Source organism: Protopterus annectens, chromosome 2.part1 (assembly GCF_019279795.1).
Source record: "Protopterus annectens isolate FY-2018-M chromosome 2.part1, PAN1.0, whole genome shotgun sequence".
Classification (NCBI taxonomy): domain Eukaryota; kingdom Metazoa; phylum Chordata; order Ceratodontiformes; family Protopteridae; genus Protopterus; species Protopterus annectens.
Genome location: NC_056729.1, coordinates 1491463845 through 1491487956, shown reverse-complemented (window position 1 = coordinate 1491487956; position 24112 = coordinate 1491463845). Strand labels below are relative to the sequence as shown.

The following is a 24112-nucleotide window of genomic DNA, read 5'->3' as shown; positions in this document are numbered from 1 at the left end:
GTAATGCATTGAGCCAGCCTTGAATCTGAGGTATCTTCTGCATGATTGCTGGATTGGGACATGCAGGTATGCCTCTTTTAGGTCTAAAGTCACAAGCCAAGCGTTCCTGCCCAGCATGGGCAGAAGCTGCTGCAAAGTCAACATTTTGAATTTTGGTATATCCAGGAATGTGTTCAGAATATATAGGTCCAGTATTGGTCTCCAGGCTTTGTCCTTTCTGGGTACCAAGAATAGTCTTGAGTAAAATCCTTATCCCTGCTCTTGCTCTGGTACTTGTTGAATGGCCCCCATGTCCACAAGGGAAGAGACTTGTTTTTTTGCCTCTGCCCATTGATTTATTGGCAGATCTGGCCAGCTGTTTGCCTTTGGCAGGGTATGGAAATGGAACTTGTAGCCTTGTGACGCTATATTTAGAACCCACTTTGTCCTGGGTGATAATGTGCCAATTTTGAGAAAAAAGTGCTAATTTTACCCTAAGGGTGCTGCCAGGAGATAAGTGCTTGGTGCAGGCAGGGGGAAGTCATTGGGACTGTTTCCTGTAGGGTTGTGATTTGTCTTCTCCAACTTTGGAGGTAGAAGCACCCCATTGCTTTGGCCTATATGAACCTTGTGCCTGGGATCTGCCTCTGGGGCGTCTGGATCTGCCCCTTTGAGGTCTCTCTGACACTGGAAAGGACCAATTCTTTGTAGGCCAGTGTCTGCTAAGCCTAGGTGGCTGTACTTGTAAAAAACTTTGACAGTTTGCATAGATTTAGCTTTGTCCTCCATTTTCTTTAACACCTCTTCTGCCTTAACACCAAACAAGGTATCATGCTGTAACGGTGCATCTAATAATTTAACTTTGACATGATCAGGCAGATTTTGTTCCTTTAACCAAGCATGCCTCCAACAGAACCAGAACCTTCTCTGCCCTGCAGAAGGCCTCCAGAGAATGAAAACCACATTGCAAAGTATGCTTTCCAACTTGTTCAGCTGTATGCAATAAATCCTGCATCTCTTTGTTTTCTGTACATTCAGAATTTACCAAAATATTCTGTTTAAGCAATGTCATGACATGTTGCTGACATTTGAGCATATGAAACTGGCAGTTTAAGGCCCTTATAGCCAAGGTAACAGATGTGTAAACCTTTTTTCCCCATCTATCCAGTGCCCTAGAATCTCCGTCAGAGGGTGTAGGGTTTTTTGCAACTGAAGCCTTAACCCCTTTGGGACCCTGTGAAACAGTTTCTGGGTCTGCAGAAGGGTTTTTGAAAAGGAATTTGAGAGAGTCAGGAAGCCTGTAATATCCGCCAGGCTTAACAGGTGCTGGAGGTAAGGAGTCAAGGGGCAAACTAGACTCTGAAACACATCATCTACAATGTGTAACACAGGTGGAATAGCTAGAGGCCTGTGTTGAGGTAGTAAAAAGAAGTCCCTGAGTCTCTTTTTAGATTCTGAAAAATCTTGGCTCTCCTAGTGGAAATGCTCCCTCATGGTATGCAAGGTTTCCCCAAAAGAATAGTCCTCAGGAGGAGAAGCTGAAGGAATAGATTCTTCAGCATCAGAATCCTCATAGGGGAGTCTCTTTTTAGATTCTGAAAAATCTTGGCTCTCCCAGTGGAAATGCTCCCTCATGGTATGCAAGGTTTCCCCAAAAGAATAGTCCTCAGGAGGAGAAGCTGAAGGAATAGATTCTTCAGCATCAGAATCCTCATAGGGCGGAAGAGAATATTCCTGATCAGAAGAGGAATCAGAAGAAATAGAAACCTGATCTGAAGATTCATAGTCTGCCTCTTGCCTAGGCCTCTTATCAGGAGGGGGATGAGAACCCCTGATCAAGGTAATCAAGTCTTCGGCCATTTTGAGCATCTGTTTTTTGGGCATGGAGGCCTGTCCATGTGGCTCTTGAGTTTGTTTCTTTGTCTTTAAAGGTGCTTTAGTCTTTGCCTTTGAAACTGAAGTCAGTTTAATGTATAAATGTTTAGGTCTGAATACACTCTCAAAAGCCAGTGCCTGCTCAGCGGCTCTGGACCCATCTGAGGGAATAGTGTCTGAGGCTCCAATACCTTGAGTTTCCAGCGGCATAGCCGACTCCACGTGGGAGTCAGTAGCGGCCTGTGACTCTAAAGTAGCGGGCGTCAGGGGCTGCGAAAGCACCTCACTGAGAACCGGGGACTGGCTTAGGAGAATCTTCGTCGTCGGGTTTGGGCCTTGGTTGCTTGTCTTTTTCTTTGTGTTTTTTGTGAACTCCGGTAGTCGGATGACTATCCGACATTTTATAATTAAATCTGCGTCCAAAATAGCTTAATGCAAAATCATACCGACACTTAATAGTGCGTTGGTTAAATCTGGCACAAAACAGACAACTTGAAATGTCGTGGTCAGGGCCTAGGCAAGGAATACAGTAAGAATGAAAGTCCTTATGAGGTATTTGCTTTCCACAAGAAATACAATTATTAACTTTTTCTGACATCGGTCTGAGGCAAGAAAAAAAAGTTTCCCCAATGGGGTACTTAGCTTTATTGAAGACTTTGGATCTGAAACTCTAACACGGAAATCTCAGGAGTCGGCCGACTGGCACTTGCGAACTACTTCTGCTTCAGGCACTGTGCGGCAAGAAAGACTGAAGAAAATGGCGTTGGCTACTTCTTTTATACCCCTGATGACCTGACGTTAGGGAAGGGGCGACAGCAGCCGACGCAGGACCCAAGACTTTGGAATTCAGGCTGGCTGAGGGCAACTTGCCAGCAGGATAACCCAAATGTAATGACTGCAACAGTGAAACATGAAGAACATCTGGAATGTTACTAGCACCATTATGGTCGATGCAGCACTGGTTTTCCCTACTGCTGAGCATGGCAAGAGAAGTACCAGTCTTGTTGCCTCAGCACATGGACCTCTTGAATCACAGCAACAGGCTGGTGATTCACCCTAATGTGCAGATACTAAAGCTGACAGTGAGGATGATTTAGTACTTAACCCTTCCAGGCACATGTTCTTTGCTGATGTGCTTCATGTTTGAAGGTGGCCAGGAAGTCCAACACAAGAAAATCAAAGTGGAAAAGGTTCTCCCACTGGTACTGTAACAGGACAAAACCCAGTTCAGCACAGGCATCTCTAGTCCTCACCAACCAGTTAGACCTTTACAAAAAAAAGACCTTTCTTATGGTCTTCTGAATATGCATGCCTTAGCCATTTCTGGCAGTCTGCCTCTGAACCCTCACTTAAGTGTTACTTAGAGAGTTCACAGCTAAAGCCTTCCAAAAAGAAGACTGCTCCACCATGGGACATGCTTTTGTCCTGGAAAAACTCACACTCCAGCATATGAACTAGCTGCTTCCACCCCTATAAACTTCATGTTTTGAATAGCAGACTTAGTGGCAGTCTTGATTTTCGCTAGGAGGATTTCAGAAATGCATCCAGACTGCATAGGTTCATACTAGGCTATCTGCCCTAGGGCATTTATAAGCCTAGCAGGAATGTGTTTGGCTTTCGCCACCCATTTTAAATTTATTTTGCTATGCACTTTTTCGAGGTTAGTATACTGTGCCTCTGTCTAGCAGTGACACAGAAGTGATACCCGGGGTAAACCTACGATCTCCCATCCACTCATCAAGATTCCTCTTGAAGAGAGTCAATGAGGGACTCTGCCTAACCTGGACTGGGATTTTATTCCAGAGTGAAGGGAGCCTCTGGGTTATGAATCTGTCCCTCCAGCATGTCCTATTTATTTCAGTGCTGAGGTTGAAGTCTCTCGAGCAGTAGCTCGATGGGATTTGGATTTTCTGAGGTGCAGCATGCCCATTAATTCCGTAGGACATGGCTTTATCGTCAGGCACAGATCGCCTCTGAACAGGCGGTATGCCACTGAGTAGAGCTGGAGTTTCTTTAACCGGGCAGCATATGGCATCTGTTTGAGCCCTTTGATCCTCTTGGTGAGGTACTTTTGGGGTCTTTCCAGTTGCTGCAGGTGTCTGGTAAGGTACATCCCAAAAGGGGCATTGTACTCAATTATGGGCCTGATGAGGGATGCGTAATGAGGCACGATGACCTTCCCTGATCTAGATGTGAATCCCTTCATGATTAGGTGGGCTATATAAAATGTTTTTCTAACCACTTTGGCCACGAGTTTGTCAAATGAGAGATTGCTATCAACTTGGATCCCCAGGTCCCTAATTACTTCTTCTGTACTTAATGGATTACCACCTATGTGGTAATTTGTGGGCACTTTGTTTTTGCCAAAGGGGATGACTATACACTTTTTGGCATTTAGCTTGAGGCCATGGCTCTGGCACCAGTTGTCTGTTTCTATGAGGCCCTTTTGAAGGATGCTTGTGTCGGCTGGAGAGTCGATTATGGCGCCCAGTTTGCAGTCATCTGCGAACTTGGTCAGCCACAGTCCTTCTGTGTTGGCCTGTACCTCCGAGAAATATATACCGAACAAGAGAGGTCCCAGGACTGAGCCTTGTGGGACACCACTTGTTACTGGTTTGGAGTCGGACATGGCTCTAGCAATTCTAACCATGTGGGCTCTGTCCTTGAGCCAGTTTGCAATGCATCTAGTGACATAGGAGTTTATATTTAAGCTGGTGAGCTTATCAATAATACCCAAGTGGGGTATTGTATCGAAGGCTTTTGCGAGGTCCAGGTAGGCTGTGTGGACCACCTTCCCCTCGTCAATGGCCTTGGTGACTGTTTCAAAGAAATCAACCAGGTTTAAGAGGCAGGATCTGCCCTTAAAGCCGAACTGGGTAGCACTTCTTGTTATTTCCTAAGGACAGGGTCTTCCTTCAAAACAGCCCACCTTTTATGCCAAAACTGGTTTGAGAACATTCATTGAATCAAGGTATCTACCTGCATCTTCCTCACTCCTTACATAAAGGGGAAATTATTTTGCATTTCCTAGATATGTGCAGGAAGACGAGATTCTCAATGGACAGAGCCAATTAAACACAAAATATGATCTTTTTTATTGCCTTGCCAGGTAAGAAGGAAAAAAACAGCAATCAAGCAGACCATCTCTAAATGGAAAACGTACTGCATTACCTTCTGATTCACTCATTATGGTAAGCTAATTTGAAACGTATGGGCCATGCTTACCATCACATTCTTCATAAGAGGAGTTACTGCACAGGCCAACTTGGAAGCAGCTTTCTGGTTCTCAGTGCACACTTTTGCCATGCATTACAACTTAGCCACTATTTCAAAGGACAGGAAATGCTTTGCCATGGGCATTCAGAATTTCACGTCTCATCTAGGTTTTAAGCCCTGGTAGTCATCTCTAGATTCACTACTGTAACAGTGAAGTAGAGACAACATAGCATAGCTCAATCAAGTAAGTAGCACAGTTGTGTTAAGAACTTACAATAGTTGCAGGTGTTCCAGTATTCCAGTAGAGCCTCTGCTACAATACCCTCACTCTTCTCCCTCTAAACCTGGGACACTTCTGGGTTGGGGTGTGTCCCTAGCCCATTTCATTTGCAACCTCTCCCTCTTCCAGATCAGGCATTCTGCTCAGGATTCAGAAGGAGCCTGCAGACAGAGAAAGATTGAGATTTTAGGGCTCCTCTGGTTGTGTTCTCCTGCCTCATATTGGTCACACCTAAGTTATGTTATTCTGCCTCATATTGGTCACACCTAGGTAGATTGTGCTCTGGCTTCAGACAGCTAACCTGCATCTGCTGTGGCAAGACTGATCTGATAATGGAACCAGCCAATGTGTCTCTTTATACCACCAAAGACCTGACCTCTGTGAGGGAGGGAACTTGCTGGGCCATGGAGGGGGATGGGTGAAGAGCTCTGTAAGCCGGGTCAGCCATTGGATTTCTGCAGCCATCAGTACAACAGTAAGGCGACTTGAAAATCTACATTTACACCAAGCTCCTAACACAACTGTACTTTATATGACCCCTCAATTCTTTGATAAGTTTCCAGAAGTATTTGGTACTAGATTCTGAATGTTTGCTTATTTCTAATAAAGTTATTCCACTAAATTACCATAACAGTTTTTTTTCCTGGAATCTAAAAATATATTTGATGATTGTGGAAAACCTGTACAAAAGTAAATTACTCAGTACTGATGTAACAACTATACTGACAAACTGTGTATATCACATCCATCCATAGCCCCCGTTCACATTTTTTGTTTTGTTTGCACAAGGGATTGGAGTGTCACTTCAACAATGACAATCATCTAGAAAAAGAAGTTATGTACTTACCATAATGTTCCTGTGTTGTCCAGGTTCATGCATCCTCAACATATGGGTTCGGATCCGATACTCTGATCAGATGCTGCCGTTATTCTACCTTGTGGCCACCATCAAACTCTCAAGCCCCTTCCCTATCCATAATGCACCATCTCTAACATCCCTCAGATCTTGTTTGCAGCTTGACATTAAGGCCATAAAGAATTGTCAGAATTCAACACATGGGACATGTGGTGCCCCAAGAATTTCATTCCTCCAGAATTCACTTGTGATAAATGGAGGGTGATGGAGGGTAGGGAGTTGAGGAAGAATGAAAATGGACAACCAGATGGAACATTATAAGTACATAACTTCTTTATCTGATGTCCATTTTCATTCTTCCTCAACATATGGGACAGAGTCACCAGCTATCTAAATTCCTGGGCAGATTTTAATGAAGGACATTCTTGAGTACAGTTGATGCAAAGGCCTCTCTCTTGAGACTGGCTCCAATTTGTAATAAATGACCACGGTGGTGCAGCGGTTAGCGTTGCTGCCAAGAGGTCCTCTGGTTCGATTCTCAGTTGGGGTGCCTTCTGTGTGGAGTCTGCATGTCCTCCCTGTGGTCGCGTGGGTTTCCTCCGGGTGCTCCAGTTTCCTCCCAGATCCGAAAGACATGCTGTAGGTGGAATGGACACTCTAAATTGGCCCTAGGTGTGAGCGTGTGTATGCCTTCTGTGGAAGGTTGAGCGCTGGGCTGGCAACTAGACACCGTAAAACTCCACTGTCAATCATGAGCGGACAGGTGATCCGCTGTGGCGACCCCTAACCAGGAAAAAGCCGAAAGAAGAAGATGATAAATGTAGTAGGATTTGACCAAGTAGTTGTCCCATAACTAGACTCCATGCGTAGTCTAGACTGGAATATAGTGGAAGTGAGCATAGGTGTAGTTGAAAGAGCCTCTACTGGTTTGTTGGGGGGGGGGGGATTCAATACAGTGGAGACAAAATATAATCAGTCAACCACTTAGTTATGTTTGTAACCAATTTGTCCATTTTGTGATTTTTCAAGCCAAGAATTGATCCTTCTTCCTAAGTTGTTAGCTCTGTGCAGGTAGAAACACCATTATCTATAAACAATCTAGTAAGTGCAGTATATACTCTCCTTTATTTGGAAAGTCTGGGAAAAATAATGTCAGATTAATTTGGTTGGTTAATGCTGGATTCTAACACTGCCCTCAGTAGGGAGGAAGCATCAGTATGTGAAGTGCCCCTATACATGTGGAAAAACAAGAAAGGGACTTAGAATATAATGCTTGAAGTTCTAACATTATTCAACAGAAGTAAATGTAACTAAAAGGATAGTGTTCCAGGTAAAGAATTTTAGATTACATTGGCTATAGTTTGAAAAGAAGACAGTGTCAAAGTTTGCCGTATCAATTGTATATCTCTTGGTGGTATGGGATCTTTGTAAGGTCTAGCTAGAAGAAAACCATTAAAAAATGCCTTGCAAAGTTTAGAGGAAGCCAGAGAAGAATTCTGAAAATCTATATAGAAATTAGAGAAAGGTTGTGAGAAGAAGTTAGACATTCAATAAATTAGCAGCCTCTTAAAATAAACTGGCTAGAAATTCAAGGACAGAATATACTGGAGTTGGGTAAGGTTCTACTTGATCCTGCTGTACTCAACAAAGAAAACATCTTCTCCATAAAGTTCCCGTATAGAGTTCTTATGGGAAAGTAAATGAATGGAATGGACGGGCAAAAAAGAAAGCATAGGTTGACTGGCTATCAATATAAAGAGAAAAACTACGCAGTCAGTTTTAGGCTAGATATGTGTGGATGAATCATGCCTGTCAGTTGAGACAGAAGTTCTGTAAACAGATCTAAAATAGGAGAGTACAGAAAAAAAAAAGTCAGTAAGATTCAGTGAGGATGGCTTGTTCTTAAACGTGGCTGCTTTCTGTAATAAGTAATCTTTATTAAGATGCACTGTAAGTGCCTATCAAGTTTTACATTCTGCCACCTTATTGTTGTACAGGTTTAGTTTGCACTTTCTTCCATTTAAACATGCAATTTCATTTGCTTCAATTCTGTACTCTGCTGGGCACAGAATGAAAAACTGAATGAATAAAACAAACCGTGTCTGTCACTTTGTTGCTGAGACACAAGCCATGAAGAAGTAAGATGGACCTGCTCAAGCTGATAGCTATCACGCTGAACTTCCTCAGAAAATGCGATACAATTATAAAGCGGTTGAAGAAAAAAAGAAGTTATGTACTCACCATAACGTTCCATGTTGGTAGTCCATCTCACCCTTCATTTTTACATATGGGTTCGGAGCCAATCCTCGGCCCAACTCAGCTGATTTACAAGCTGGAAGACTTCTGGTTGGCTCATGGCTAAGCAGGTATCCCATGGTGCACCAGTACAATCCCCAGATCTTGTTTGCTGCTCACTAGAATAACAACCATAAAAACAACCAATACTAAAGGGTCTCCAACCAAGGGCAACCATATTATTACTTCAAGATCTTCCAGGATGGGGGCAGGAGAGCGGGTTGGTAAAAATGAGGGGTGAGATGGACTACCAACATGGAATGTTATGGTGAATATATAACTTCTTTATGTTAGGTAGTCTGATCTCACCTTCATTTTTACATATGGGACAGCGTCCCTAGCACCTTATTCTTGGGTGACTCATTGGAAAATACTCTTGAGCATACTCTTGAGCACTGTGGAGCCAAAGGATGCTCTACCCCTGGATGTCAAATCCAATGTGTAATAAAAATGTGAGGGGTAGCCCATGTAGCTGCTGCACAAATATTATCAAGTGGTACCCTGGCTTGAAACGCTGCAGAGGTAGACAGCGATCTGGTAGAATGAGCCTTGACCCTGTAGGATAAGGGTTTGCTCTCAAAGCTATAGATAAAGGCTATACAACTGGAAATCCAGTTAGATAGTGTCACTTTAGAAAGTGGTAAGCCCAATCTAGAGTCAGAAAAGGAAATGAACAATTGACCTGACCTTCTGAAAGCCTTAGTTCGCTGTAGATAAAAACGTAGTTGTCTATGAAAGTCTAGCTGATGAAAACGGTATTCAGCTGCATCACAGTGGTTAGGGAAGAAAACTGGGGGTTCTGTTGACTGGTTTAAAGTAGCTTTAGAACAAACTTTGGGAACAAAGGAGGAATTAGTATGCAATGACACCCTGTCTTTGTGAAAAATCAAATATGGTGGCTTAAGCTCAGATACCCATCTAGCTGATGTGATAGCTACCAAAAACAAGGTCTTCCAAGACAAAAATTTTAGAGAAGATGAGTGGGAAGGTTCAAAGGATGGAGAAGTCAATTTGGACAACAAATATTTAAATCCCAAGAAGCCACTGGTTCTTGCAGAGGTGGTCTCAATAGAGTGGCCCCTTAAACAAAGGTCTTGCATAGCTTATGAGACATCAAACTGGTATCTGGAAAACCTAAATGAAAATGAGGAATTGCCGCCAATTGTACTCTAATAGTGGCAGTGGCCGATCCTCGTCGAAAAAGCTCAGACAGAAAATCTAGAATCACAGGGATAGAAGCAGTGTATGGAACGGCATTCATTCTCTGTGCCCAAATAGAAAATATTTTCCATTTACTGCCATACAGCCTCCTAACTGAAGGTTTATGGGATGACATAAGAATATGTGACACTGAAGATGATACATCATGAAGCCTGACTATGGATGGAACTGGAGCAGCCATGCTGTCAATTTGAGGGTGTGGATTGAGGGGTGTAGCGAACCAGACATGTGAGTCAATAGATCTGGAGCTGGGTCCAGAATCCAAGGATCATCCAGGAGGAGAGGCTCGAGGAAAGGGAACCAAACCTGATGAGGCCAGAAAGGAGCAATGAGGATCAACTTGCTTCCCAGCTGAATGGCTTTCTGAATCATTTTGGAAATGAGAGGGATTGGAGGAAAAGCATACAGAAGTACCATGGGCCAATCGTGAGCCAGAGCATCTCAGGGAGACTCCCCCGGAGGGGGAATGAGGGAAAAATAGCTGCTGCATTTGGTATTGACTGGGCTGGCAAAAAGGTTGCAGCAAGGCTGTCCCCCATTTATGGAAAATCTGATCCACTGTTTTCCGTTTCAGAGACCAATCGTGAGGCATTAGGATTGCCCGGCTGAGCTTGTCGGCTATCACGTTTGTCGTCCCTGGAATGTGCATTGCAACCAGAAAGCACTGGGAAGAATTCGCCCATTCCCAAACTCGCATGGCCTCTCAAAAGAGTGGGTAAGATCTGGTACCGTCCTGTTTCTTGATATACCAAACCACCGACATGTTGTCTGATTGTATTGCAATTGTCCCTAGAGGGAGAATGTCTTGAAGTACTTGCAACGGCAGAAGCACCGCCCTCATCTCCAGAACATTGATATGCAGATGAGCCTCGTGTTCTTGCCATGTGCCTTGGACAGTCCTGCCGAGATAATGCCCCCCACCCGATCTGGGAGACATCTGTGGTCACAGTGGCAACGGGTTGGGCCAGAACCAAGGGGGCACCCGTGATCAGATGATTGGGATCTATCCACCAATGAAGGTCCTTCTTGCATGATTCCGTCAGCAGGATAGGATGACTCAGTGGGAGAAATTGGAAGGACCACTGGGAAAACAGAAGGCACTGGAGAATTCTCATGTGTAACCTGGCTAATGGTACCAATAGAATCGTGGAAACCATAGTCCCGAGGAGCTGAAGAACCCACTTCGCTTTGACTTTTTGCAATAGGAGAAAGCACTGAACTTGGGAGATTAAGTTCTGTGCCCTTTTGGCGGGGAGACGAGCTGTCATGTTCACTGTGTCTACCTCTGCGCCTATAAAAATCACAGATTGAGCGGGCAATAATGTAGATTTTTTCCAATTTATGGAGATCCCTAACTGAGCACAAAGCTGAATTGTGGCATCCCTGTTTTGAATGAGTAGATGCCTGGTGGGGGCGGTCAGGAGCCAGTCGTCCAAATACGGAAACACCTGGAATCCCTGATGTCTCAGGTGAGCTGTCACTAAAGCCATGAATTTGGTGAACACCCTGGGGGCTGTGATGAGACCAAAGGGCAGAGCGCGAAACTGACAGTGACTGGCTCACAGCCAGAAGTGTAGATGGCTTCTGGGTGCCTTGTCCATTTTTATGTGGTAATAGGCGTCCTGAAGATCCAGAGAGCACATCCAAAAGTCTTTCCCTAACAACGGGAGTATAGACTGCAGTGTTACCATCCGAAACTTGTCCTTCACTGATTCGTTCAATCTGCTGAGGTCCAATATTGGCCTCCAATCTCTGGTTCGTTTTGGAACTAAAAAGAACCTGGAGTAAGTTCTGGATCTTATCTGGTCTGCTGGGACAGGCTGGATGACTCTCTTTGCGAGCAACTTGTTGATCTCCACAGTTGCCTGATCCCTCAGATTGGGTGGGACATCTGGGATCCCTTTGGGAACAAACGGTGATAGGGAAAAGGGTATGATATAGCCTCTGGTAACAACTCTTTGTACCCACTTGTCTTGGGTGATATTTAGCCAGGCTTCTTGGTACAAAGAAATGCGACCCCCGTACGGCCCCAGAGAAGCGCAGTCGGGCTCCACATCAGGAGCGCTTGTAAGGCCGTCCTCGAAAGGAATCACGGCCTTGTTGATATTGCGGACCGCCTCTGCCTCAAGGGAGACATCTATTTCCTCTTCCTCTGAAGGTGGATTCACCCTGTGTGTCAGGAAAGACAATCTGGGACTTCTTGAACCACATTTTACCGCCCCTTTGACCCTTGGGGTATGGTCTGGAAGGGACAGTAAAATGCACTCCCACGGCAGAGAGTGTCTTTCCTTCTTGCTCACATCCAGTGAGTGTATCCTTCACCTTGGAACCAAACAATAAGTAACCATCGCGTTGGTGAAAGTAGATTTGAACGGTTCCGCAAAATTACATAAACGCATCCAGGAGTGGCGCCTCAAGGCAATTCCGGAACCCGCTGCTCTACTCGCTCCATCCGCAGCATAAGATACAAGTCGCATGGAGGAGTTAGCCAAAGAATTTAAGGTGGACAACTGAGTAGAAATTTTGTCAGGAACTCCCTCAGTACACACACCTTGTATGGAATCTCTAACTCCTTGAGGAGATCCCTCTGCAACCTCGTGAATTGCATGAGATAGTTCAACGATCGAAGTGTAAAAGCCGATGAACTAAAAAAACACTTCCCAAATCTGTCCATCTGCTGAGACTCCTTGTTTGGCGGATGAACAGATGAGGAGGTCTCTGCTAACTCCGCCTTCGTGGCCGCTGCCACCACCATGGCATCTATGAGGACACCCTTGGACAAGAACTCTTTACCAGGAGGGGCAGACAAGAACTTATTTGGTCTCCTGGGGACTGGCTCCACAGTGTCAGTAGTATCCCACACCTTTCGACTGACTAGATCCATTAGTTCATCAAAAGGCAGAGACATCCATGAGGCAGAAGGTTGAGACCCGAAAGCATTCAGGTACACAGACTCCTCATCAGAAGGGTTAATAGTGGGCCAGTCGCTCCTCTCCCTAAGGATCTCTAAAATGTCCACAAAGGAGACCTCATCAGAGGATGACTTGCAGGAGGCTTCAGACTCCTTGAGGTCCGTGTCTGATGTCAAAGACTCATCCTGGGAATCAATATGTTTCCTCTTACATAACCTCTTTTGGGGAGGCATCTCGGAAGGATATTCCGGGGAAGTCTCGGAAGAGTGGGGGCCACCAGCTGATGGCTCCTGAGGGTGCGGGTCTCTGCTGTCTCCAGAGAGAGTAGGGGCTGAGACTGAAGTGGGTGCTCTCGGGGGAAGAGTGCTGGTGCCAGTGGTAGGTGCTGGAGAATGAGACAGCATGCTCCTCATCATCTCAAACGCCGACCTCTCCCCCTCTGAAAAGACACGGGTTGGCACCGGAGCCAGAGCTGTCGGCTCCGAGATCAATGCAGGGTCCGAGCTCACCCTGGCCGAAGCACCGAGAGGAAGGCTTGGAACCGAAGATAGATTCCAACCCTCCCTTTCAGTGCCGACAGGAGAGCTTCGGCCCCTGGACACTGGACGGCACAGCGTGTCAGAGCTAAACCTGGCTCCAAGGCAGCAACAAGGTGAGTTGGAGCTGACATTTCCTCCATTGGCACCAAACACTCCGGCTCCGAAAGGCCAGTACGGCTCAGAGGAGGAATAGCAGACAAGGGCAAAGCTGGGTCAAGTAGCTCCGGAGTCGACTGGGTCAGAGCCAACAATAATTTTTGCAAGGCAGACTACTTCAGGAGTCTCAGCACTACCCTCGCCACATCTTCTTCTGAAAGGGTCCTGGAAGACATAGTTGGGAATATTGACCTGGGAGGTACTGGAGACCTAAGTTTTATGGACACCGTAGGGAGCTTACAGACCGGCTCAGAGTAGCAGAGTCAACTTCTGCATCAATTGTTTCAGCGATCGGTTCTGAAACCCCTGTAACAGACTCTGACACCATCATGATGCTCTCCTTTGGCTCCGAAGGCTGAGGAGTCCAGGAGGCAGATTTTGATTGTCTCGATTATTTAGGAGGTGGCTCCGACACACCAGCCGGTGCCGGAGAAGGCCTTTTTGAAGATGTTGATTTCCCAGACTTAGAGGAAGCTGAAGAGGTGGACAGTGCTTCCTCAAAGCATGGTTTCAATAGACCCTTGAGTACGAGTTTGTTCTTCCTCTCCTGTAAAACTCTAGGAGAGAAAGCATGGCAGAACAAACATGACTCCTGTAAGTGGATGGCCCCTAGGCAGTAGACACAGCTACTGCGGCCATCAGTTAGGGACATCTTTTGGGAGCATTTCATACACTTTTTGAACCCCGAGGGTTTATGCTCCTTATTTTCCTTAGACATATCCACACACACACGCACACAGTCCAGTGAGATTGAAAGGAGAAAGAGAGAAAGGAAAGGACTAGGTCCTCTAACTAAAATGGGCCTAACCTTAAGAAGGAATTACACGAGGACTAGGTCCTCTAACTTAAACGGGCCTAGCCCGGTGTAGTGAAACTGGGTCTCCTAACTTAAACAGACCCGAAAGAAAAGCTCAAGCACACAAGAGAAACTGTGAATGACACAATAACTTTCTATTCTTAAGAAACAGATAATAAACTTGCAATTCTAGTATCTTCACAAGTGGATCCCCGCCAAAAACAAACAATGTCCAAATAGCAGAACACGAACTGCTAACGATGACCAAAAAATGTCAGAATAACAACCGACAAGACAACAGGAGCCCCTGTTGAATAAGAGCGGAAAACCGCCAAAAACTCTACCTAAACCAAATAATGCGCAACAGCGCCTAAACTTAACTGGCACACAGGATAACAATAAACAACTAGAAAACTTAGTTGCACTCAAAAAAGGCAAGCAAAGCAACTGCCTGATATATTAGCAATACTAAATATACAATAATAAAGCACTGAACATGATACAATATGAAGAATTTTGAAAAACTTAGCCAGAGCCAAGAGAAGCACAACTGAACTTGTTGGCGTGGCAAACGAGATCTGGGGATTGTACTGGTGCACCGTGGGATACTGGCCGGGTAGGAAAAAAGGAGGCAAATTAGACTTTGCAGATGCACTCACAAATCCATGAGAGGGTGGAATTGGTAAGAACCCCATCTGGATTTGAGCCACAGAAAACTTCATATCAACTTATCCACATCCTGAAAAAAGTTGGGCAGGAAGGAATGGAACTAATCACCACAGGAGCAGAGCCTGTTGGATCCAAGTAGGACTTAGGATCCAAAGGAGGTTTAAAAGGTTTTTGTCTTCCAACAGTTTGGATGCAAAATGTTTCAAATTCTGTGGAATAACATTTGTCTGTCAGATCGGAAGGCTTAGGATCCAATGAAGCAACAGCAAACCTCTCAGATCAGAGGAGGACTTATGGCTCAAAGAAGCACTGGGCCTTTCGATTCAAAGTCTTTCTAGTTTTTCTCTGGAGTTAAAATTTGTCCATCAGAGCCAAAGGCCTAGAATGTGAAGGAGGTTTTAAAGGCTTTGGATTGGAAGAGCTTAGATTTGAAATCTTTCAAATTCTCTAGAATAAGACTTATGTCTGTTGGATCCAAAGACCTAGAATCTGATGTAGAAGTAACAACCAAAACCTGTCGGATCGAAAGAGAAATTAGGATTTGGTTTCCAAAAACTAGTTTCTCTGGAGTCAAACTTCTGTCAGATCTGAAAGCTTAGGATCCGAAGGAGGCTGAAAATGCTCTGGACATGGACAGCTTGGATCCAAAAGCATTCATGTCTCCATAATAAGATTTATGTCAATCAAATCCAAAGGTTTAGGATCTGATGCAAAAGTAACAGCAAACCTGTCGGATCTAAGAACTTAGGGGACTTTAGGTTCATAATTATTGCCTAAAGATAAAAATTATGTCTACTGGGTCCGAAAAAAAACTTAGGATCCAATGACAGGAGTCAAACCTGTCAGATCCGAGGAGGATTAAAGATCCAGAGGAAATCTTAAAGATGTTGGATCCGAGATGGCTGGATCTAAACTCATTCAGATTCTCTCTTCTATGAAGATGAAGCCAAAGAATTTGAATACCTGTACCTTTTGAAGGGTCCTTGAATATTGAACTCTAGTGATGTTTTGAAAAAAAGTTAGCAGCAAACCTTTCAATTTTAATTTCTTCTTCTGTTCAAGTTCTGAAGAACTGTGTGGTCGGATCTGATGGTCAGATTGGACCCATAGCTTCAGATATAATTTTTGTTCTTTCTTTTTGGTTCTGAAGTAGGGACTAAAGAAGCCAAGAAACTAAACCTTTTGCTAGGTCTTTACATTTTGTATTGGGGGGTTAGCCCCTGTAATGACTTTGGAAAATAAGATGGCAGCAGTAAAACCTTTAACATTAGCTTATTCTTTCCTGTCTGCAGAAACTCACAATAAAAACTGCTGTTCTAAACAATATAAACCAAGATTGTAGCAATCGAATTTTGAAGAACTACAATAAATCTTGTATATAAAAGAAATATTGATAAAACACTGACACCAAAACAGAAAAAATAAAGTTGTAAAATAAACTCAATAATGGAGAAAAACAGCTGGTAAAAGATATAAAGGCTTTAGAATTTTCTGCATTAATAGTTGTAAACAGTTCAAAAGGTAAATGGAAGGAGATTTTTCCTAGAAGTAAAGAAGAAAAGTCAATAAACTTGATTTCCGATTAAAACTGAAAATAGTAAACTGCTGAAGTTAGAAAGAGAAAATATGGTTAGGAGGGTGGCCTAATGGTTAAGGTTGTTTGCCTTACAAACACAAGGTTCAGGGTTTGAGTCTCACAAGGGATAATTGGCTAAGCTTAAAATGGCTTGCAAGGGCAGTTTGCTTAGTACTAACCTATGAACCTATAAGTGATGCAGGGGTTAGTATTACCATCTCACAGCAAGAGGTTCTCCAGTTCGATTCTTGGCTGGGGTGTCTTCTATATGGAGTCTGCATGTCCTCACTGCGTTCACATGTTTCATCTGGGTGCTCCGGTTTCATCCTACATTCCAAAGACATGCATCTGGAGCATTTTGCCCCAGGCCTCTGCTGAAAATAGGCTCTGTCCCAGTCAGACTTTCCCAGTAAACAAAAGTTTTAGAGAGTCCAATCCACCTCCTGTGTGTCTTTGGAATGTGGGAGGAAATCAGAGCACTGGGAGGAAACCCATGCGAGCATAGGGAGGACACTGCAGTTTCCACAAAGGAGGTATCCCCGCAGAGAATGGAACAGGAGAACCTCTTCGCCATGAGGCAACAACGTTATCCGATGTGCCACAGCCACCACCCTCTTACAAACTCACATACGTTAGTTAGGACCGTTGTTTCCTCTCAGAGAAACCCAATTACTAAAAAAGGGCTGGAATTTCTTAGGTAAATGTTGGGTAACAGATTTAAAATGCTGGCACAACAGGAAGCTTAAGTTTTAGGAGACTGACCACGTGCAATAAAAACAGTGCTAACTGAATACCTCTGCCAAAGGTATTCCAGGACCCCCCCCCCCCGTGTTATCAAAGCAAGTAACATGGCCTCTACTAATAAATGTGCATTAGTTAATCTCACCCTCTGCTGTGTGCTTTTGAATTTTGAACACAGCTAAAAGCACTGAAACAACCTCAAAGAAACTCCCACATTAATATTAAAAGAAAAAGGTATGCAGATTGCTTGTCACATACATGCAATGAGTTTCTTTAACCACTGAGTAAACTTACAAGTTAGAAAGAGGCAGATGAAGTAATCTTTTAATTAGAAGAGAAGTACATGTACAGCTGGATTTCCTAATGTGGTAAGCACATAGTTGCCCAAAGAATTCTTTTGGCAAAATTTTGTTTAGGAAATTCTCCCTTCGAATTTCAATTATACTCCTAAAAGCAGTAAAACATTACCTTCAGTTATACTACTGTAAGGCAGTACCCACATATGAAATTTAACAGCTAAACTATCTTTACAACTGTAGAGTTTTGCACAGAGGGGTTTGTACTCCAGTACCTTTGGCAGGAGAGGTAGTGGTGGGAAAGTGTATACTTGTAGGTTCTTCTAGCTGAATGAGAGGGCATCCACTTTCCATGCTTGTGGATGGTAACTCCTTGTGCAGAATTTTTGTAGCTGGCAGTTTTTTGGGGATGCAAACAGATCTATGTCCAGGCTCCACCATTTCTGTGTTATCATTCTCCACCATTTCTGTGTTATCATTCTGAATATTTGTGGATTCAACTCCCATTCGTGGGGATCCATGATGGTTCTGCTTAAGTCGTCTGCCAGTGTGTTTTTCTCTCCTGGCAGGAACTGCACTTGCAGATGAACTTGAAAGTTTATAGTTGTGTTCCATAAGGTCATAGCTTGTCTGCATAGGGGGTAGGAGTGAGTGCCCCCTTGCTTGTTTATGTACCACACAACTGTGGTGTTGCCTGTCTTTAGTAGTAGTTGTCCTGGATGCAGCAGGTCCTTGAAAGCTATAATCACATTTTGTACAGCTAGCATCTCTTTTTGATTGATGTGAAGATGCCTTTGTTCTGCGGTCCACGTGCCCTGAATACATTTGCCTGCCATGTGTGCTCCCTAGGCGTAATCCGATGCATCTGTTGTCAGTGTTGGCCTGGCTGTGGGTTGTGTAAAAGTCTGTCCCTTGTTGAGGTGACAAGCTTGAGCCCACCATCGAAACTCCTGTTGAAGGCAAGGGATTAGTGGTATAACTGTTTCCAAACTTTGACAGTGTTGAGACCATACATTCTTTAGGTACCACTGTAGTTTCCTCATATGCAGTCTGGCATACGGAATTAGTAGTATGCAGGATGCCATGTAACCCAAGGCCTGCAGAATTTTTCTTGCAGGGAGATGGGTCTTTGTTGCCATCAATTGAAAGTATTGAGTCGGTTGTCCTTGTTTGTCTGGCGTGAGATAAGCCATCTGGGCCGTTGTATTCAAGCTGGAACCCAGGAAAATAATCTCTTGTGAGGGCACTAGTTTTGATTTCTTTTCGTTTACTGTGTACCCCAGGCAACTTAACTTTTTTGCAAATGCCAGATGCTTTAGAAGAATGTCCTTGCTCTCTGCTTGAATCAGGCAGTCATCCAGGTACAGATAAATTTGAATTCCTTTCGGTCTGCAAAATGCAATTACTGGTGCCAGGCACTTTGTGAAGACCCTGGGTGCAGTAGATAAGCCGAAGAGCAGTGCAGAGAATTGGTAGTGCATTGAACCAGCTATGAATCTGAGGTATCTTTGCAGTTTTGTCTGATAGGGAAATGCAGGTATTCCTCTTTGAGGTCCAAAGTCACGAGCCAAGCTTTCTTGCCCAGCAAGGGAAGAAGCTGCTGTAATGTCAACATTTTGAATTTCGGAACATCCAGGTAAGTGTTTAGAGAAGAAAGATCCAGAATGGGCCTCCAGGCTTTGTCCTTTCTGGGTACCAGAAAGAGTCTTGAGTAAAATACTTGTCCTTGTTCCTGTGATGGTACCTTTTGAATAGCTCTCATATCCATGAGTGCTGTAATTTGTTTTTGCGCCTCTGCCCATTGATTTGGTGGCAGATTTGGCATTCCTTTTAACCTTGGCAGAGTGTGAAAGTGGAACCTGTAACCTTGAAATACAATGTTGAGAACCCATTTGTCTTTGATGATCATTTGCCAATTGTGGTAGAAGAGCGCCAGTTTTCCTCCCAAGGGGGCTGCCAAGAAGGATTTGTTTGGCAGCTGTAGTGGGAAGTCATTGGAGCTGCTTTTTATATGGTTGTGGCCTGTCTTCCCCTTCTTTCTGGCCTGATGCAACCCATTGTCGAGGCCTTAAGGACCTTGTGTTACTCTACCTCTTGGACGTCTGTATCTTCCCCTTTGAGGTCTGTCTGTAATTGGAAAGGACCAATTCTTACTTGGCCAGTTTCTGCTAAATCTAGGAGGCTGAACCTGTAAGAAATCCTTCACCGTTTGCATAGATTTTGCCTTATCCTCCATTTTCTTTAATACCTCTTCTGCCTTAAATCCAAACAACACATCCTGCTGCAAAGGTGCATCCAATAATTTTGCTTTAACATGATCTGGTAACATATGTTCTTTTAACCAAGCATGTCTTCCAGTGACAGAGCCTGTAACTGCTGCACTGCAGGAGGCCTCTAGAGAATCAAAACCACATTGCAAAGTATGCTTTCCCACTTGTTCAGCTGCATGCAATAAATCCTGCATTTCTTTAAAATTAGGAGGATCCGATTCTGGAAGCATTTTTTTGTTTAACTGAGACAGTAAAAATTGCTGATATTTTAGCATGTGAAACTGGCAATTTAAGGCTCTCATAGCTAAAGTTGCAGATGTATATACTTTCTTTCCCCATCTGTCTAATGCTCTGGAATCTCTGTCAGAGGGAACTGGATTCTTGGCTGATGAGGCCTTAACTCCTTTGGGTCCCTGAGAAATAGTTTCAGGGTCAGCGACAGGGCTTTTATACAGAAATTTATGAGAGTCAGGGACTCTGTAGTATCTGTCAGATTTAACAGGGGCTGGAGGTAAGGAATCAGGATTTAAGCTGGATTCAGTATACACATCATCCACAATATCTAACACTGGCGGAATAGCAAGGGGTCTGTGTTGAGGTAATAAAAGGAGGTCTCTGAGCCTTTTCTTGGATTCTGAGTAATCCTGGCCTTCCCAGTGGAAATACTCCCTCATGGTATGTAGGGTTTCCCCAAAGGAGTAGTCCTCAGGTGGTGAGGCTGAAGGAACTGAGTCCTCAGCATCAGAATCCTCATAAGGGGGTAAAGAGTATCCTAGGTCTAGGGATGAAACAGAAGAGATGGACACCTGGTCGGATGAGTCATAGTCTGCATCCTGTCTAGGCCTTTTATCAGGAGGGTGATGGGACCCCTGATCAGAGTAATTAGGTCTTCGGCCATTTTGAGCATTTGTTTCTTAGGCATGGAGACCTGTCCTGGAGAATGCTGTATTTGTTTCTTTGACTTTAAAGGAGACTTAGCCTTAGCTGAGGGTTTAGTGCTTAACTGAGTAGGTCTGAAGACACCCTCTGTAGCTGTGGGTTGCTCAGCTACTCTGGATCCCTCTGAAAGGTTAGTCTCGGTAGGCTGAAGAGCTTGTGCGTCCGAAGACCCAGTCATCTCCATGTGGGAGTCAGAGTTGGCTTGTAGTTCTACAGAAGCGGTAGTCAGTGGCTGCGAAGGCACCTCGCTGAAAACCGGAGAACCGGTGACTGGCCTAGAAGAGGCTTTGTCGTCAGTTTTGGGCCTCGGATGCCTGTCCTTGTCTTTGCGCTTTTTGTGTGTTCCGGTCGTCGGAAGTTCCGACGGCATGGTATAATTGAATTTTCTACCAAAATAATGTCGGGCAAAATCAAATCGACGTTTAATAGTGCGCTCGTTAAACCTAGCACAAAACCGACAACCAGTAACGTCGTGGTCAGGGCCTAGGCATGGAATACAATAGGAATGGAAATCCTTATGAGGTATTTGCTTCCCACAAGAAATACAGTTATTAACTTTTACTGACATCGGTCTGAGGCAAGAAAAAGTTTCCCCAACGGGGTACTTAGCTTTGTAGAAGACTTTGGTTCTGGATTCGGAATGAAAATCTCAGGAAACGGCCGACCGGCACATGCGAACTGCTTTTGCTTCGGGCACTGCGTGGCAAGAAAGACTGAAGAAAATGGCGTTGGCTGCATCTTATATACCCCTGTTGCACTGACGTCAGGGAGGAGGTGACCGCAACAGATGCCAGACCAAGACTTTGGAACTCTGGCCGACTGCGGGACTGCCTGATGGCAGGATAACCCAAGTGTAATGACTGCAGCAGTGTAACACAATGAACATCCTCTATTTCTAGATGCGAACCCTTTAGTAATTAGATGGGCCACATAGAAGGATTTCCTAACTACTTTGGCAATATGATTGTCAAAGGAGAGGTTACTATCTACCCGAGACCCCAGATCTCTTATTACCTCTTCTGTATTAAGGGAGCTGCCACCTATGTGGTAATTCATGGGTGTTTTGTTTTTCCCCAAACAGGATGACTATGCATTTTTTTGGCATTTAGCTTGAGGCCATGACTTTGACACCAGGTGTCCATCTCAGTAAGGCCCTTTTGGAGTATGTCCATGTCAGCCGGAGAGTTAATTATGGCTCCCAGTTTGCAGTCATCGACGAACTTGGTTAGCCATAGTCCTCCTGTGTTTGCCTGTACTTCTGAGAAGTACATGCCGAACAGTAGGGGTGTCCCCAGGACCGAGCATTGCGGATCACTTGTGACTGATTTAGAGTCGGACCTGGAGCCCGCTATTCTTACCATGTGAGTTCCGTCTGTAAGCCAGTTGTCAACCTATCTTGTGACGTAGGGGTTTATGTTCAGGCTGGTGAGTTTTTCTGCAATACCAGAGTGGGGAATGGTGTCGAAAGCCTTGGCGAGGTCAAGGTAGGCCGTGTGAACCACCTTTCCCTCTTCTATTGCCTTGGTGACTGTCTTGAAGAAGTCAACCAGGTTTAGTAGGCATGATCTGCCCTTAAAGCCGAACTGGGTCGGGTCAAGTGTTTGGAGGTTCCCAATGTCTGTTAATGAGTTCCATGATGATGTATGCATGCCATAGTCTTGCAGACCAGACTAAGGCTTATGGGGCGATAGTTACCAGGGTCAGTTGTGGCCCCTCCTTTGTGGAGAGGAATAACCGTTGCTGTGCGCCATTCTATGGGCACGTAGCCTGTGGAGAGGCTGAACAGCGTGTTTAGGTGGGGGGTTATAGTTTGTTCTGTAGATCATGCAAGACGCAGCCTGGGACACCATCTGGTCCCACTGACGCTGTGTTTTTGGCTTTTGAAAGGGCTGTTTTCACCTGTGCGTCTGTGATTTTTGGGACACTACACTTTTCAGGTATCGTTGTGGGCCCTTTTGGAGGTGAGAGGGGGGTGAAGTTTGCACTGAATCTATCTGCCAGGATTTTGGCAATATCAGTAGGTTCAGTATATTTTGTGCTACTTTGCACTAGTTCAGTGCATATCTGCGAGTTGCCACTTAGATTCTTAACATAGCTAAAGAAGGCTTTGTGCTTATCTTTTGAATCCTTGGAAATTTTTCTTTCGAAGTCAGCCTTGGATGATTTCATGAGGGACCTTAGTTTCTTACTGATACTGATCAGGGATGTCTTTACTTCTTGGGATCTGCTTTTTTTCTGAACTAGTTTCCTCCTCCTTTTGTACAGCCTGAGTGCATTTGTAAAGGCTTCTGCATCTTGGGCAGTATTAGCCTTTAGCGTGGGGGCTGTGAAACTTACCACCTCTGTCTTAAGTAAGGTGAAGTTTGCTTTAGAAAAGTTTTTTACTGTGGCATCCTTAGTTAGGTGTGGACATCCAGAGTGATTAGTTTATGGTCTGATCTAACCAGGGAGGGTTGACCTCCGGTGTGGAACACCTGTCGCCCATGTGGGTGATGCCCAGGTCCAATATGTTTTCACCTCTGGTAGGGGAGTTTACCAGCTGATCCAGGGCGTTTGAGTTGATGAATTCCAGGAAGCGCTGGGCCTGGGAATTTGTACTCTAGTAGTTTTCCCAGTGAATGGTAGGTTAATTGAAATCGCCCAATATCAGGGTGTTCGGTAAGACCTTCATTGTTTTCCAGTCTCTCCAGAAAGGTGGCGTGGTGGTCCTGGGTCATGGAGGGTGATCTGCAGCAGGCCACACTGCAGATTTGCCCGATGTTAGTTGCACATGGATGATCTCAGTGGTATCATGCTGTGCCACTAACCTGGAGATGTAGGTATCCTTGATAAATATGGATACACTCCCTTGTGTTTCGGTCTGTGTTCTGTAGCTGAAAGTGTATGAATTGTAGCAGTGCTGGAGTGCTCTCTGGAGCCTTGAACCAGGTTTTACCACACAATCTTTTAAAAAAGACCTAAAAAACGTGTCTAATACTGCCAAGAGAGATACAACAGTAAGACAAATGTGTCGGCCACTGAAACTTGACATCCAATATACATTTCTTACACAGCAGCAATAACATTAATGGGAGTGGACTAGCATCTAGCAACACGCTACATTGCATGTAATGACAGCATGCCTTCATTTTTGGTTGAGCAATGTCTCAGGAATGGAATTATCTTTGATGGACAGAATATGAATGCTACCAACCAACACAGCAGTCTCGAGCAACAATTTTGGGGTTTTAAGGAAGCCTTATTCAGATAGAAATGTTTGCAATTATCTGCATGAGTGTGTAAGGAGAGAGCAGATTCCCAAGGGCCTTCGGACATGGAAATATCCGACTGGGCTTATTAAGGACTCTCAGTTACACCGGGACTTACAGAACTTTTTCAACAAGCAAGGTTGCGAGTTGTTAAACATTTTTATTACTGATAACAATAAGAAAATGGCTGCTATTTTAAAGGACATTAACAAACGTGATACTGAAATTAAGAGTGATTTATTATTTGA

The 24112-nt window shown here is 44.4% G+C and overlaps 1 protein-coding gene across 1 annotated transcript in view; it reads right to left on the bottom strand.

Moving 5' to 3' along the window:
- Positions 1–24112, bottom strand: part of LRRC47 (leucine rich repeat containing 47) — a 493361-nt gene that overhangs the window by 156013 nt on the left and 313236 nt on the right. The window lies entirely within an intron of this gene.